The sequence below is a fragment of the Rana temporaria genome, chromosome 4, assembly GCF_905171775.1.
Source record: "Rana temporaria chromosome 4, aRanTem1.1, whole genome shotgun sequence".
Taxonomy (NCBI): Eukaryota; Metazoa; Chordata; class Amphibia; order Anura; family Ranidae; genus Rana; species Rana temporaria.
In genome coordinates, this window is record NC_053492.1 from 410,536,977 (window position 1) to 410,553,797 (window position 16,821).

Here is a 16,821-nt window from a genome sequence, read left to right on the forward strand (position 1 = left end):
AAAACACGCTGTAAATCGGTTCCGGTCTAAATAAGCCCTAATATGCAGTAGTATATTAAGGTTTGGTTCTGCCCAAGGCCTGACTACATATCTGCACCTCCTAATAGAAAAATGACCCACCCCTTCCTGTCAAGGTCACACCCTGTTTTTGTATAACCCCGCCCAGTAATTTTCAGGGGACCCACACACTAGTTCTGGGGGGGCACTGGATTCCCTTAACCACTTCCATACCAGGCACTTACGCACCTTCCCGCCCAAGCCAATTTTCAGCTTTCAACACTGTCGCACTTTGAATGGCAATTGCGCGGTCATACAACACTGTACCCAAACAAAATTGGCGTCCTTTTTTCCCCACAAATAGAGCTTTCTTTTGTTGTTATTTGATCACCTCTGCGTTTTTTTTTTGCGCAACAACTAAAAAAAGACTGCAAATTTTGAAACAAAAAAACCTTTTTCTTTTTTTAGGTTAATTTTTTTGTAAATAAGTTTTTCTCTTTCAATTACGGGCACTGATATGGCGGCACTGATGGGCCCCGATGAGATGGCACTGATGGACATCGATGAGGTAGTACTGACGGCACAGATGAGGTGGCATTGATTGGCGGCGCTGCTATGCGGCACTGATGGGCACTCATAGGCGGCACTGATGGGCACTCATGGGCGGCACAGATGGGCGGCACTTATGGGTGGCACTGATGGATACTTATGGGCGGCACTTATGGGTGGCACTGATGGATACTTATGGGTGGCACAGGTGGGCACTGTGCATGGATGGGCACTGTGGGGTGGCACTGATTTTCCCAGTCAGTGCCCATTTGTGGGCACTGATTGGCATCTTTTTTCTTATTTTTTAATGCTTTTTGTTTTTTTGTTCTATATTTTTTTTGTTTTTGCACACCCTGGTGGTCCAGGGTGGGCATCCCTGGTAGTCCAGTGTGGTGATCCGAGGGGGGGCTGCGCTGATAAACAATCAGCGCGAACGCCCCCTGTCAGGAGAGCCGCCGATCGGCTCTCCTATACTCGCGTCTGTAAGACGCGAGTGAGGAAGAGCCATCGATGGCTCTTCCTGTTTACATCGTGATCAGCCGTGATTGGACACGGCTGATCACGTGGTAAAGAGTCTCCGTCTCCGTGAGAGACTCTTTACCGAGATCGGAGATGCAGGGTGTCAGACTGACACCCCGCATCACCGATCGCCGCGCTGCGTGCCCCCACAGGCGCGTGCGGCATGAAATCCTGCAGGACGTCCTGTCAGGATTGTGTAACCACTTCCCGGACGTAAATCGGCCATAGGCTGGGCGGGAAGTGGTTAATTTGCATAGTTTTTCTCTCACTTCCTGTTTGGCTATGGGGCAGGAAGTGAAGGCAAATCTCCCCAATTGGACACAGATAATACAAAATAAACTGACAGGGCCTATAACCCTCCCTCACTCTATCCAAAATGAAAGAAAATAAAACTTGTTGATTATAGTTCTTGTCAGGGGCGGACTGACCATTGAGTCACTCGGGCACTGCCCGAGGGCCCCATGCCACTAGGGGGCCCCATCCGGGTTGCCAGGCTCAGTAAAACCAGGGACAGTATGTAAAAATCTGTGTTTTTTTTAGATCTGTCCCTGATATGTCCGAAAATGACATGCTTTTAATGTGAATATCCCAAGATTTTAGCTGCCCGCCTCTGCACTACCTCCTGGCGTGGTGGTCATCTGTAAGCCAGAGGGGCCCCATAATCTTCTATTGCCCAGGGGCCCCATGAGTTGTCAGTCCGCCCCTGGTTCTAGTTTAAGCACAAATTTCATAGAGTTTTATTGAGAGCCCTAAGAAAATATAACCATGCCAATAGGCCAGGATAGAGCGTTGCTAATATGTAGGAATGTGTGTGTTAGAGCACCCCACCCAATGTTAACTAAAAAATTATTAATTTGCAAATAAGTATTATCTGCTCATTTTTTTGGGGATGTCTGCACCCCTGATAGTGACAACATTTGTGAGGTGTCTTCACCCTTTCTAATTCATTCACTTCCTGTCACATAGCCAAACAGGAAGTGAGGGTAAAACCTTACTAATATATTTTCTTGGGGACACAGAGATCAATCTAAATAGTTTCCCATTATGTAAATTGCACTCTAGCATTTTGCTGTGTACACCCCAAATTATTAGGGATCTTGGACTTTGGGGTCCATTTACTAAAGGCAAATCCACTCCTACAAGTGCAAAGCAAGGAAGAAAACAAAACAACTTTGCTTCTACAGGATTGGATGTTAAAACCATCAGTGCTTCCTCTCAGATTTTCTGCAACTATGCTTGTACTGCAGAGTGGCTTTGCCTTTACTAAACCCCAAACTAAATAATCATTTGGGGCAGGGATCCTCAAACTACGGCCCTCCAGCTGTTGTAGAACTACACATCCCATGAGGCCTTGTAATGCACTGACATTCACAGACATGACTAGGCATGATGGGAATTGTAGTTCCTGAACAACTGGAGGGCCGTAGTTTGAAGACCCATGATTTGGGGTGTACACAGCAGTGCTGGAGTGCAATTTGCTTAATGGGGACACTAGTTAGATTGACCGGTGTCCCCAAGAAATGACACTGGTAGGGTTTTAACCTCACTTCCTGTTCAGCTGTGTGACAGGAAGTGAAGCCAATTTTAAGAAAAGGGACACAAAGCTCAACACAAAAATAAAAAAACACAAAGCAGGGGTTCTAACACTCACTTGGCTTCCCTCAAACACCCACAATTTGAATAGGATTGCCTTGCGCTAGATTTAAGCACAGTGCTGTAAATCAGCACGTCAAGCCTGTCCACCAATAGCAAACCCCCCCCCCCCCCACAGGCCATGTTTGCAGGTTTTCCTTCATCTTGCACATGTGCTTTAAAATACAGTCTGGACAGCAATTCTTGATAAGATAAATCCCCAAAACATGTCCTGTCGGGGGTACTTGAGGGCTGAGGACCACTGCAGAATAAAAAAAATACTTACCAGTTTTTGTCTTTAAAGTCAGGGAGAATAAACATGGCAAACATTTCATGATTACACACCAGGAAAGAAGCTTAGACAAAAATCACACATAATTTGTTAGGCCCTAACCTAGTTCAGCTGCAGCTGTCAACATATGTAGCATGAAAAAGTAACAAAAGACAAACTTAACAATTTTAAAGTAATTTTTATTGGTCAACAAAACAAGGAAAGCAAAAAAAGACAAACAAACAAAAATACATTTCAAAATTCTAATTAACCATAGCTTTACACATTTTTCAGAAAATAAGGCCACATAGACAAATACATCAAAGTGAACATCATTTAAAAATAAACCAAAACCATTGGCAAAAAGCAACAAACCACATTTGTGTTTAGCAACAGCATTTCTGCCAGCCTGCCCCTTCTGAGGGCAGCTGAGGACTGATCGATCCAAGCTTTTTATAACAGTGCTAGTAATGAAGCAATTGAAATCACATGACCAAATTGCAGTCTCTAGTTTGGGTGAGCTTGTAATTGGGCACACCTGCAATTAACCCAAACCACGCTCTATGAGCATCCAATGAGTGTTTTTCACCTTTTAAAAAGAAAGGATATTTTTTTTCTAAGTGTTTGAGCATGCTCAGTTCATCACACATGTAGGAACCAAGCTGCAATGGAATGAGAGCTTTTTTTTTTTGGTTTCCCCTGATCTGATGCTTTCCAGCCTGAAGGGGAGGTGTTAAAGACAGAAGTAAACACGCACATTTAATAATCTATTTGTGTGAAAAAAAAGGTTGCCAATTTTGTTTGGGAGCCACGTCGCACGACTGCGCAATTGTCAGTTAAAGCGACGCCGCGCCGAATCACAAAAACTTGCCCGGTCATTGACCAGAAATATGGTCCGGGCTCAAGTGGTTAAAAATTAACAAAACACAAAAGTGAGCCCAATTTTTGGGGATAATGTGAAAGATGATGTTACACTGAGTAAATAGATACCTTACATGTCACGCTTTACTATTGGAAACACTCCTGCAATGGGGCCAAAATGAATTCCGTGAATATCCCCATAGGTGACCTTTTTCTTTTTTTTCCAGGTTACCAGTTTATAGTTACAAAGAAGGTCTAGTGGTAAAAGTATTGCTCTCGCTCTAACGCACGCGTCAATACCTCACATGTGTGGTTTGAACGATGTTTATATATGTGGGCGGGACTTGCGTAAGTCCCGCCCACATATGTAAAAATTATTTTTACTTTTTGCTATAATAAATATCCCCAAAAATATATATTCAAAAAACTAAAAAAACCCTCAGTTTAGGCCGATACGTATTCTACATCTTTTTGGTTCCAAAAAATCGCAAATAGCGTTTAGTGTTTGGTTTTTGCAAAAGTTATAGCGTCTACAAATTTTTTTTTGTTGTTGTTTTAACTAGTTATTGGGGCGATCAGCGATTTTTATCGGTACTGCGACATTATGGCGGACACATCGAACACTTTTTTGGAACCATTGGCATTTTTCTAGCGATCAGTGCTGTAAAAAATGCATTGCTTACTCAAAAAATGCCACTGGCAGGGAAGGGGTTAACACTAGGTGCGAGGGAGGGGTTAAATATGTTCCCTGGGTGTGTTCTAACTGTAGGGGGGGGGGACTGACATGTGTAAATGACAGATCGCTGTTCATGAAGGGGAACTCCAGACCCCCGGAAAAAAAATAAGGTGGGTTCCCTCCAGGTGCATACCAGGCTCTTAGGCTTGGTCTGGAACATAAGGGGTTAAACCCGCGCAAAAAAAATAGCGTGGGGTCCCCCCCAAGATCCAAACCAAGCCATTATCCCAGGCACGCAGTCTGGTCAGACAGGAATGGGGGTGGGGACGAGCGAGCGCCCCCCTCCCTCCTGAGCCATACCAGACCACATGCCCTCAACATGGGGGAGTGTGTGCTGTGGGGGAGGGGGGCACTGCCCCCCCAACCCAAAGCACTCTTGTCCCCATGTCGATAGGGACAAGAGCCTCTTCCCGACAACCCTGGCCGTTGGTTGTCGGGGTATGCGGGCGGAGGGCTTATCAGAATCTGAGAGACCCCTTTAATAAAGGGGTCCCCAGATTCCGGCCCCCCACCCTATGTGAATGAGTATGGGGGTACATTGTACCCCTACCCATTCACCTGGGGAAAAAAATGGAAAAAAATAATACACCACACATGAATAAATTAATTTATTAGTCAGCCGGGGGTCTTCTGCCGGGGCCCCCCACCACCACCCCATTAGGCCCCGGGCTTCGCCATCTTCTGCCGGAACCCCCTTCACCAGTGAGGCTCCTGCCTTTGGGGGAGGGTCCCGGGCTACTACGACGGTTTCTGCGGGGGGGGGGTGCACTGGCACCCCACCCCCGTCTTCAGCGACGTAATTCACCGGGACCCCCTTCACCAGGGAGGCTCCTGCCTTTGGGGGAGGGTCCCGGGCTTCCACGACGGTTTCTGCGGGGGGGGTGCACTGGCACCCCACCCCCGTCTTCAGCGACGTAATTCACCGGGACCCCCTTCACCAGGGAGGCTCCTGCCTTTGGGGGAGGGTCCCGGGCTTCCACGACGGTTTCTGCGGGGGGGGGTGCACTGGCACCCCACCCCCGTCTTCAGCGACGTAATTCACCGGGACCCCCTTCACCAGGGAGGCTCCTGCCTTTGGGGGAGGGTCCCGGGCTTCCACGACGGTTTCTGCGGGGGGGGGTGCACTGGCACCCCACCCCCGTCTTCAGCGACGTAATTCACCGGGACCCCCTTCACCAGGGAGGCTCCTGCCTTTGGGGGAGGGTCCCGGGCTTCCACGACGGTTTCTGCGGGGGGGGGTGCACTGGCACCCCACCCCCGTCTTCAGCGACGTAATTCACCGGGACCCCCTTCACCAGGGAGGCTCCTGCCTTTGGGGGAGGGTCCCGGGCTTCCACGACGGTTTCTGCGGGGGGGGGTGCACTGGCACCCCACCCCCGTCTTCAGCGACGTAATTCACCGGGACCCCCTTCACCAGGGAGGCTCCTGCCTTTGGGGGAGGGTCCCGGGCTTGTACGGTGTCTTCCGCCGGAGGGCGCCACTCTCCGGGCTTCTGCGATGCCTTCCGCTTCTGCCTGTCTCCTCCGGGAGCACAGGGCTTGTCTCCGCTGTCTTCTCCCTTCTCTTCCATTCGATGTTGACACGACGAGGTCCGGCGCTGGAATGCCGTCTGAGCAGTGGGCATGGACTTATATAGGGCAATGCCACCATGTGACCTCAACCCATGTGACATCACATTCCCATCATGCCCAGGGAATGTGATGTCACATGGGTTGAGGTCACATGGTGGCATTGCCCTATATAAGTCCATGCCCGCCGCTGACACGGCATGTCAGCGCGGAACCTCGTCGTGTCAACATCCAATGGAAGAGAAGGGAGAGGACAGCGCAGACAAGCCCTGTGCTCCCGGAGGAGACAGGCAGAAGAAGGAAGAGAGAAGAAAGAAGACGGAAGAAAGCCCTGGCTCCGCGGGGGAGCCAGGCAGAAGAGGGAGCAGAGAAAAGACCTGGGAGTTGGCGCACCCCCGGCAGAAGACCAGGAAGACCGGAACCCTGGCGGAAGGCACCGGAAAGACCGGGGGATAGGCGCCATCCCCCGGCAGAAGACCCCGAAGTCCGGATGCCCCTCCCTAATGAAAAAGAGCTTAAATGGGGTGGGGGCATCCGGCGGAAGGCTCCGGAGAGGACCGAGGGATGGCGCCCTCCCCCGGCAGAAATCACCGAAGCCCAGGGTCCCGGCAGAAGATCGGGAGAGAAGAAACCCCCCCTTCTAAGAGAGCTAAAGAAGAAAGGGGGGGCTCCGGAGCTGATTAATAAAATATTTTATTGTGTGTGGTGTTTTATTTTACTTTACATTTCCCCCATGTGAATGGGTAGAGGTACGATGTACCCCATACTCATTCACATAGGGTGGGGGGCCGGCATCTGGGGGCCCCCTTATTAAAGGGAGCTCGCAGATTCCGATTAGCCCCGCCCGCATACCCCGACAACCAATGGCAAGGGTTGTCGGGAAGAGGCTCTTGTCCCTATCGACATGGGGGCAAGAGTGCTGTGGGGTGGGGGGGCAGTGCCCCCCTCCCCCACAGCACACACTCCCCCATGTTGAGGGCATGCGGTCTGGTACGGCTCAGGAGGGGGGGGCGCTCGCTCGTCCCCGCCCCCATTCCTGTCCGGGCCAGACTGCATGCTTGGGATGAGGGCTTGGTTTGGATCTGGGGGGGACCCCCGCGCCGAATCGGCGCGGGTTTAACCCCTCACGTTCCGGACCAAGCCTAAGAGCCTAATGTAGCCCTGGAGGGGGACCCGCGCCGATTTCAAGTTTGAAATTTGGCGCGGAGTTCCCCTTCAGGGCTGAAAACAGCTCGGAGATTCCCGTGCGCCGCGTCACGCAGCGCATTCACGGGTACGCCGCTTGGTATTTACCAAGATTTTCACGGCGTACTGACAAGGCGCACGGGAATCCCTGACTTTTCTCTCTGCGCATGCCCAGTATGCAAATGAACCTCCCGAGGTTCAGGCGCACTGTGCAAGCGTACGGGGATCTGTTTTCAAAAAACACTTTCCCTTTCAATTCGGCCCGCCAAACACTTCAAAACACATGTCACTTCACTTCCCCTGCATCACCCCACCTCCCCCCCTAATAAACTCCCGCCCAAACCCCCGCAATTTACAGTTTAATGTGCCGTGCGCCAGGTCTGTACTGGTGCACAATGCACCCTCTCCTGGGCGCACGGAGCACATTAGTAACTAGGGAAATACACTGCACTAGCAGCGTATTTCTTTAGTAAATGGCAAAACGGCTGCTACTCCTGCTTTTACTCCATGAGTCATGGAGTAAAGGCTTGGTAAATCAGCCCCCGTGTGTATGCAAGACAAGTTTGAGCCAACATCCATCGTAAAAAAAACCCCACAGTTTTGATGTTGGAATCTTCGATCGTCTGTACACGGCATTATAGAGGTAATGTTTAAAAAGTGAAACTTTTGCCAAAATTAAATAAAAAAAATGTAAATAAAGAGGTGTCATACTGCCCTGCATCCCGTGCCTCATATATTTGCTTCTTCACTAACCGTAGATTCTCCAAGTAAGTAAAAAAAAAATATTTTTTCATTTTGAATAGAGTAAGGGAGGGTTATAACCCCTGTCAGTTTTATTTTTGCAATCTGTGTCCCTCTCATTTCACTTTCTGTCCCATAGCCCAAGCAAGAAGTTAGAGGAAATCCCCCTAAGTTTGGGAATCCCTGGTTGTTACCAGAACTAGTGTACCCTTAGGTAGATTTCTCCTCTATTCTTGTTCTGGTGACAACCTAAAATATAAGATTTTTTTTGTGGTGGTTATTGTAAGCAGGACAAATAGAGAGGATGATTCTCCCTGACAGGGGTTCTAATCCTTTTCCACTCTATCCAAAGCTAAAAAAAAACAAAGTTTTGTCTTTAGCTATACTTTCACCATCTGATACATTTGACTTGTCAGATGTCCTCCTCCACTGCAGGCCATGGTTCCACTTGCCAGCTGCTATGTCATGAAGTCCCACAGAAAAAGCACACCTGCTTGCTACTTACCTGCCAGGAGCAAACCTGTGTCCTAACATCCTAGGATGCTAGGTGGCAGGAAACACTTATGCCCTATCAGATGTCACCTGCATCCAAGTAACCAAGGGTGCTAAATAGCAGGAGCCGTCTGCACTTTAGAAACCCAGTACACTAGATTACAGGAGTGGCCTGCGTTCTAACAACCAAGGCCAGTTGGCATCAGTAGCCATTGTAGTAAATTTCCAATTATATTTTATTAAGTAATTTTTTTTTTTTTAAATAAGGTTATACTTACCTGCTCTGTGCAATAGTTTTGCACAGAGCAACCCCGATCCTCTTCTCAGGTCTCCTGCCAGGGCTGAAACTGAAAACGCCATTTCATTATTTTTAATATTCAAAACAAACTCACCCATCCATCCATGTCTTCATGCTTTAGTTTGTTGAGAAATCACTTTGAACCCCCGTCCCTCCCATATGGCATCTTGAGAAAGGGCAAATTATTCATGTAGAATTTACTTCCTGGAATCACTTTAATGTTGATTGAGGGAGTTTAGTTCTGCTTTAACCTCTTAAGGACCGGCCCATGTAGATATACGTCGGCAGAATGGCATGGACAGGCATAATCACGTACCTGTACGTGGTCCTTTAAATGCCTGCCGTGTGGTCGCAAACGCGCCGGCGCGCTCGCGACCCTGCCGCCTTTCCCGTGAGTCGAACCGCGGGTCCCGCGGACTTGATCGCCGCGGGTATCCCCGCGATCGTCTCAAGGAGGTATAGAGCGGGGAGATGCTTGTGTAAACAAGCATCTCCCTGCTCTGCCTAGTGACAATGACACTGATCTCTGCTCCGTGTACTCGTGGAGACTGATGCTGTGCCCCTTGTACATAGGGACACAGATCGGTCACCTCCCCCAGTCAGTCCCCTCCCCCCACAGTTAGAAACACTATGCAGGGTACACATTTAACCCCTTCCTCGCCCCCTAGTGTTAACCCCTTCCCTGCCAGTCACATTTATGCAGCAATTAGTGTATATTTTTAGCACTAATCGCTGTATAAATGTGAATGGTCCCAAAAATTGGTCAAAAGTGTCCGATGTGTCTGCCCTAATGTGGCAGTCCCAATAAAAAAATCTCAGATCGCCGCCATTACTAGTAAAAAAAAAAAAAAAAATTCTGTCCCCTATTTTGTAGGCGCTATAACTTTTGCGCAAACCAGTCGCTTATTGCGATTTTTTTTTTTTTTTTTACCAAAAATATGTAAAAGAATACGTATCGGCCTAAAGTGAGAAAAAAAATCTTTTTTTTTAAAGAAAATTGGTATATTTATTATAAAAAAAAGTAAAAAATATTGTGTTTTTTTTTTCAAAATTGTCGCTTTTTTTTGTTTATAGCGCAAAAAAAAAAACAACACAGAGGTGATCAAATACCACCAAAAGAAAGTTTTATTTGTGGGAAAAAAAGGACATCAATTTTGTTTGCAATTGTCAGTTAAAGCGATGCAGTTTTGGAAGCTGAAATGTCGCCTGGGCAGGAGGGGGGTATATGTGCCCAGTAAGAAAGTGGTTAAAGTGATTGTAAACGTTCGATTTTTTGTAAATAACAAACATGTTGTCCTTACCATGCATGCTGGCTGTGTGTGTCCATTGACACACAGAGCGTGACTCATCCCCTCTTCACTGTCTGTGATTGACAACACCAGGAGTCAATGGCTCCCCCTACTGTCTCTGATCCAATCCAATGAGAGAGCCGCTGCCCCCGTGCACATTACTGGATCGAGATTTGACTCAGGAGCTGCACTCAGAATGTTTTGTTACCTAGATGCCTTAAATGCATGAAGGTAAAAAACATTGTGCCTTTACAACCACTTTAACCACTTGACGGAAGGTTTTACCCCCTTCATAACCAGGCCATTTTTTTGCTATTCAGTGCTGGCATGTGCATTTCGTTTCGTTCCGAAATGAAATTCGGACAAATTTTTCATTATTCGGATGGATACGAATTCCTGAATTGCAATATTAACGAATTTACCGAATCCGAACGAACGTTTTCAATTCCGAAATCGAAAACCCGCGAACGAAATTCGATCGGAATTCGAAAAAAATATTCTATTCGAAAAGAGACTATTTGTTTTTCGAATCCGGTCGAAATATTTTCGAATTCGACCGGATTTTTCAAAATTCAGTCGAAAACGAACGAATTTCGAAAACGGTCGAAATATTTTCGAATTCGACCGATGTAACGAATCTAACTTAACGAAATTAATTAAATAACGAATTAAAATGAAACAAAACAAATTTTTCCCTTTTGCACATGCCTATTCAGTGCTGCGCTACTTTACCTGTTAACTGCTTGGTCATGCAACACTGTACACAAATGTTATATATATAATTTTTTTCACACAAATAGAGCTTTCTTTTGCTGGTATTTGATCCCTCCCATTTTTTTTTTTTTTATAAATAAAAATTTACAAAATTTGAAAAAAACAAAAAGAAAGATTTTGCAAATAAATAATATTTCTTCATGTATTTAAGGCCAAAATGTATTCTGCTACATTTCTTTGGTGAAAAATAACCCACATCAGTGTTTATTATTTAGTCTGTAGGAAAGTTATACAGTAGCTCACAAAAGTGAGTACACCCCTCACATTTTTGTAAATATTTTATTACTGGTATGTCTTTTTATTTAATTTCTTAATTTTGCAAAAAAAAAAAAAAGTGACAAAAATGACATTAAAAAACTCGCTATGCCTCCTACTAAATACCTTGGACTGTCTACTTTCCAAAAAGGAGTCATCTGGGGGATATTTGTACCGTCCTGGCATTTTAAGGCCCTTAAAAAATGAGATAGGCCGTCAGCACATCAGGATTGAACAATTTTCAAATATATACTATAGCTTGGCACACCTACAGTATCTCACAAAAGTGAGTACACCTCTCACATTTTTGTAAATATTTTATTATATCTTTTCATGTGACAACACTGAAGAAATTACACTTTGCTACAATGCAAAATAGTGAGTGTACAGCTTGTATAACAGTGTAAATTTGCTCAAAATAACTCAACACAGCCATTAATGTCTAAACCGCTGGCAACAAAAGTGAGTACACCCCTAAGTGAAAATGTCCAAATAGGGCCCAAAGTGTCAATATTTTGTGTGGCCACTATTAGTTTCTATCACTGCCTTAATCCTCTTGGGCATGGAGTTTGCCAGAGCTTCCTAGGTTGCCACTGGGGTCCTCTTCAACTCCTCCATGATGACATCATAGAGATGGTGGATGTTAGAGACCAAATTAGGCCCAATTTTCCCTCCCCAGTGTCATGTGACTTGTTAGTGTAACAAGGTCTCTGATGTGAATGGGGAGCAAGTGTGTTAAATTTGATGTTATCATTTTCACTCTGTCATACTGGTCACTGGAAGTTCAACATGGCACCTAATTTTAAAGAACTCTCTAAGGATCTGAAAATAAAAGAATTGTTGCTCTACAGAAAGATGGCCTAGGCTATAAGAAGATTGCCAAGACCCTGAAACTGAGCCACAGCATGGTGGCCAAGACCATACAGTGGTTTAACAGGACAGGTTCCACTCAGAACAGGCCTCGCCATGGTCGACCAAAGAGGTTGAGTGCACGTGCTCAGTGTCATATCCAGAAGTTGTCTTTGGGAAATAGATGTATGAGTGCTGCCAGAATTGCTGCAGAGGTTGAAGGGGTCAGCCTGTGAGTGCTCAGACCATATGCTGCACACTGCTTCAAATTGGTCTGCAAGGCTGTCATCCTAGAAGAAAGCCTCTTCTAAAGATGATGCACAAGAAAGCCCGCAAACAGTTTGCTGAAGACAAACAAAGGACATGTACAAAACAATTTGTGTATAAGTGTAAAATTTGAAATATTGGAATAAAAGTGATCACAAAAATATAAAATGTAGATAAAAAGCAATGTGGTAAGTGAAAGGATGCTGGCCCGATGCGTTTCGACTCTATTGGTCTTCAACAGGGGCTGTTGAAGACCAATAGAGTCGAAACATGTTGGGCCAGCATCCTTTCGCTTCCCACATTGCTTTTTATCTACATTTTATATTTTTGTGATCACTTTTATTACAATATATCTTACATTGTGTTGTATGATATTTAACCTATAATAACCGTATTTGGTTGACCTGCACCATATGGAGCCTGTTTTTCTATTCCATTTCACGTTTGGGCCCTGATGACCATTTTTTCCCCTACTACCATCGCTTGGATCATTGATTGATTTTCCATTGCTGTCCTGTCTTATGGTTTGGAATTGCAAGAACCATCATCTTGTCCAGCGTGGCATTCTTACAGCGTTGGAGGCGGAGCATTAGGAACCAAAGGTTCAGAGCTCGTTTGACCCACTGCCGTATGGCATGTGTGTCCACCGTATTCGGTAAGAGTACCCAACTTTTAATCTGAGAACTCCTTGAAGTTTTTACAGGCATTTGATCGGTTCACTTGGATTACATGTCAACACCCTATCTGTAAGCTGTTTTCCTTTCACGCACTTGTTTGGACTTTGGCATTCATCACTTGTGAACTTTTTATTTGCATTGCACTTATCAACATGTGTACACACTTCCCCGTGTGTTATAGTGGATTTATACTTACCATTTCCTCACTGTCACTGAGAGCTAGTGATTTATTGTCACTATCCCTTTTATTTTGTGTTTTTCTTTATAGTTTCTTGCACAGATGTTTCCATTCATTTGGACTCATTATTCAGCGCTACACTAATTTTTTGTATATTGCTTTAGACTTTGTTTGAGCGTTAGCAGCTATTGTTTTTTCTAGTTTGTTTTGGTTTAGAGCAGTATTTCTCCCCTTTTTTCACAGACTAATGCCGCGTACAGACGGTCGTTTTTTTGTGATGAAAAAAAACGACGTTTTAAATCATGAAATAAAACAAAGTTTTTGAAACATCATTTTCAAAGACGAAGTTGCCTACACACCATCGTTTTTTCACAATGCTCTAGCAAAGCGAGGTTACGTTTCACCACTTTTTTCCATTGAAGCTTGCTTCATAATTAGCTTCTGGGCATGCGCGGGTGTAAAAACGTCGTTTTAAACGTCGTTTTTTGCTACACACGATCAATTTCTGTGAAGTAAAAAACAACGTTTTGAAAAACTACACAAAAAATTCAAGCATGTTCGAATTTTTTTTTGAAGACATAAAACAACGTTTTGCCCCACACACTATCATTTTAAATGACGTTTTTTAAAACGTCGTTTTTTTTCATCACAAAAAACGACCGTCTGTATGCGGCATAAGGACATGGATAACTGGAACCATGTTCTGTGGTCTGATGAGACCAAGATAAACTTATTTGGTTCAGATGGTGTCAAGCGTGTGTGACGGCAACCAGGTGAGGAGTACAAAGACAAGTGTGTCTTGCCTACAGTCAAGCATAGTGGTGGGAGTGGCATGGTCTGGGGATGCATGAGTGCTGCCGGCACTGGGGAGCTACAGTTCATTGAGGGAACCATGAATGGCAACATGTACTGTGACATACTGAAGCAGAGCATGATCCCCTCTCTTCGGTGACTGGGCCGTAGGGCAGTATTTCAACATGATAACAACCCCAAACACACCTACAAGATGACCACTACGTTGCTAAAGAAGCTAAGGGTAAAGGTGATGGACTGGCCAAGCGTGTATCCAGACCTAAAACCTATTGAGCATCTGTGGGGCTTCCTCAAACAGAAGGTGGAGGAGCGCAAGGTCTCTAAAATCCACCAGCTCCGTGATGTCATCATGGAAGAGTGGAAAATAACTCCAGTGGCAACCTATGAAGCTCTGGGGAACTCCATGCCCAAGAGGGTTAACGCAGTGATAAAAAATAATAGTGGCCACACAAAATATTGACACTTTGGGCCCCATTTGGACATTTTCACTTTGGGGTGCCAGCAGTTTAGACATTAATGGCTGTGTGTTGAGTTATTTTGAGGGGACAGCAAATGTACACTGTTATACAAGCTGTACACTCACTACTTTACATTGTATCAAAGTTTTTTTTCAGTGTTGTCACGTGAAAATATAATAAAATATTTACAAAAAATGTAAGGGGTGTACTCACTTTTGTGAGATACTGTAGGTGTGCCAAGCTATAGTATATATTTGATGATTGATCAATCCTGATGTGTTGATGGCCTATCTCATATTTTAAGGGCCCTAAAATGCCAGGACAGTAAAAATATCCCCCAAACGACCCCTTTTTGGAAAGTAGACAGTCCAAGGTATTTAGTAGGAGGCATAACGAGTTTTTTAATGTAATTTTTGTCACATTCTTTTTTGCAAAATTAAATAAAATGTGTTTTTATTTTTTACATACTGACGCTGGTGCAGTACAGAGTCATCATATGACTTGTGGTGGTGATCAGTGACACTGACAGCATGTAAAAAATAAATACATATTTTTTTATTTATTTTTTTATTCCGTCAACTGAGTTGCTCACTGTCACCATAATGACACTGTACTACTCTGTGGGGAATGATCAGGTTTTTTTTTTTGCATAGTTATTGCTCATAACAGTGATGATCATGGTTATAAGCAATCATTTTAACTGTCAAGAATGACTTTCAGTCATGAAAACTTGCTTACTATTGTGATCTGTGATTGGCTGCAGCTAATCACACGGTACAGGGTGCCTGCACCTACCGCCTACTCACAGTAAATGTACTGTGGGTGGGGAGCAAGTGATGTGTTTTACTTCCTCTTTATTTCCCTGCAAAGTAAAAGCATAATGAGCTTGTATGCATCACATATTAGCTAATTATGTTGCACTTACCTGCAAACGAAGCCTGCGATGTCCCCGCTGGTAGCCGCGTCCATCTTTACCCCTCTTCCTTCCGGGGCCATGGACTCCGGCTCTGACTGAAATTGCTGAATTCTAATAGGCCAGGGGCCTGCAGCAGCCCTATTTGACGACCTTGTTACTTTAGTAGAAATAAATGGTTGATGGACTACTGATTCCAGTCAGTCCGACTTACAAATCCTGTGTCCTCAGGCCACAACAATTTGTCACAGAACCCCAGTCTCTCCTCTGGCCTTGCACCCAGCTCCCCCTGGCATGCTTCCAGATATCCACTGTGCCTCACTCACCAAACTTCTCCTGCCTGAGTCCTTCTTGAAGAATTTACCCGGACCATGCATACCGACTGCTTCTCCAGCTCCTGTTCCAGGACACCTCTCCATGACTGTGTAGGGAAAGGCTCCATCCCAGCTTCCGAGCTCCACTGTCCGAGGCCTACACCCCCCCCCCTAGATGGGGGTGAGCCTCCTGCTGCAGTCTTGCACTCCATTCTTCAGTTCACCCAGCCAACAACACCCCTCCAGTGGGCTGGACCTGAGTTTATGTAGGAGGCCTGCCCCCTGCCAACACCAGTTGGGGATTAATCAGGGCTCCTCACATGAACTTCCTGTCACTCCAATTCCCAGCCCTTCCCCTCTTCCAGAACATTCTCCCTGGAAGCAGGGGAGGGCTCAAGAACTGAAAGACAAGTTGTCACACCCACTCACCCACTGCTACACTAACCACTCCCTGCCCCCCAGATCAAAACAAGCGGGCCTAGCATGCAGCATATGCCTGCCTAAATTTACCTGCCTGGCAGCTATCACCCAAAACACATTACCTCTAGCACCTACCAATGGTAGAGGGTGCTACATCAATATGAGATCTGAGGTCTTTCTGATCCCAGATCTCATATTTCAGAGGTCCTGTCATGCTTTTTTTCTATTACAAGGGATATTTACATTCCTTGTTATAGGAATAAAGGGGATACCATTTTTTTTTAAAAGAACAATGTAAAAATAAAAAAGGTAAAATATGTAAGAAAATATATATATTTTTTAAACGTGCCTCGTCCAGCTCGCATGTAGAAGGGAACGCATACGTGAATAGCGCCTGCATATGAGAACAGTGTTCAAACCACATAGAGCGATATCAATAATTCTAGCACTAGAACACCTCTGTACAGCCTTGTATACATGATCTGATTTTCATCGGACAAAGTGTAGGACTTTTGTCCGAAGGGTGTTGGCCGTGAACCTGTATTGCATATGTAGCGCCTGGTTACTTTAAGTACCGGTGCTGTTCAAATTTAGAGGGAGATCAGAGTGTAGTTAAACTCTGATCCAAATTGTTATGTGCAAAGCAGGGTCTCTGGCTCAGCTTGGCTGTGCTGTGGGCTCATTCTGTTGTGCTGGGACGTTCTTCCCACCCCTGTGCAGTAGATGGCAGCAGTCGAGTCAAAGTTTGGGTGCTCTTCCCCAGCA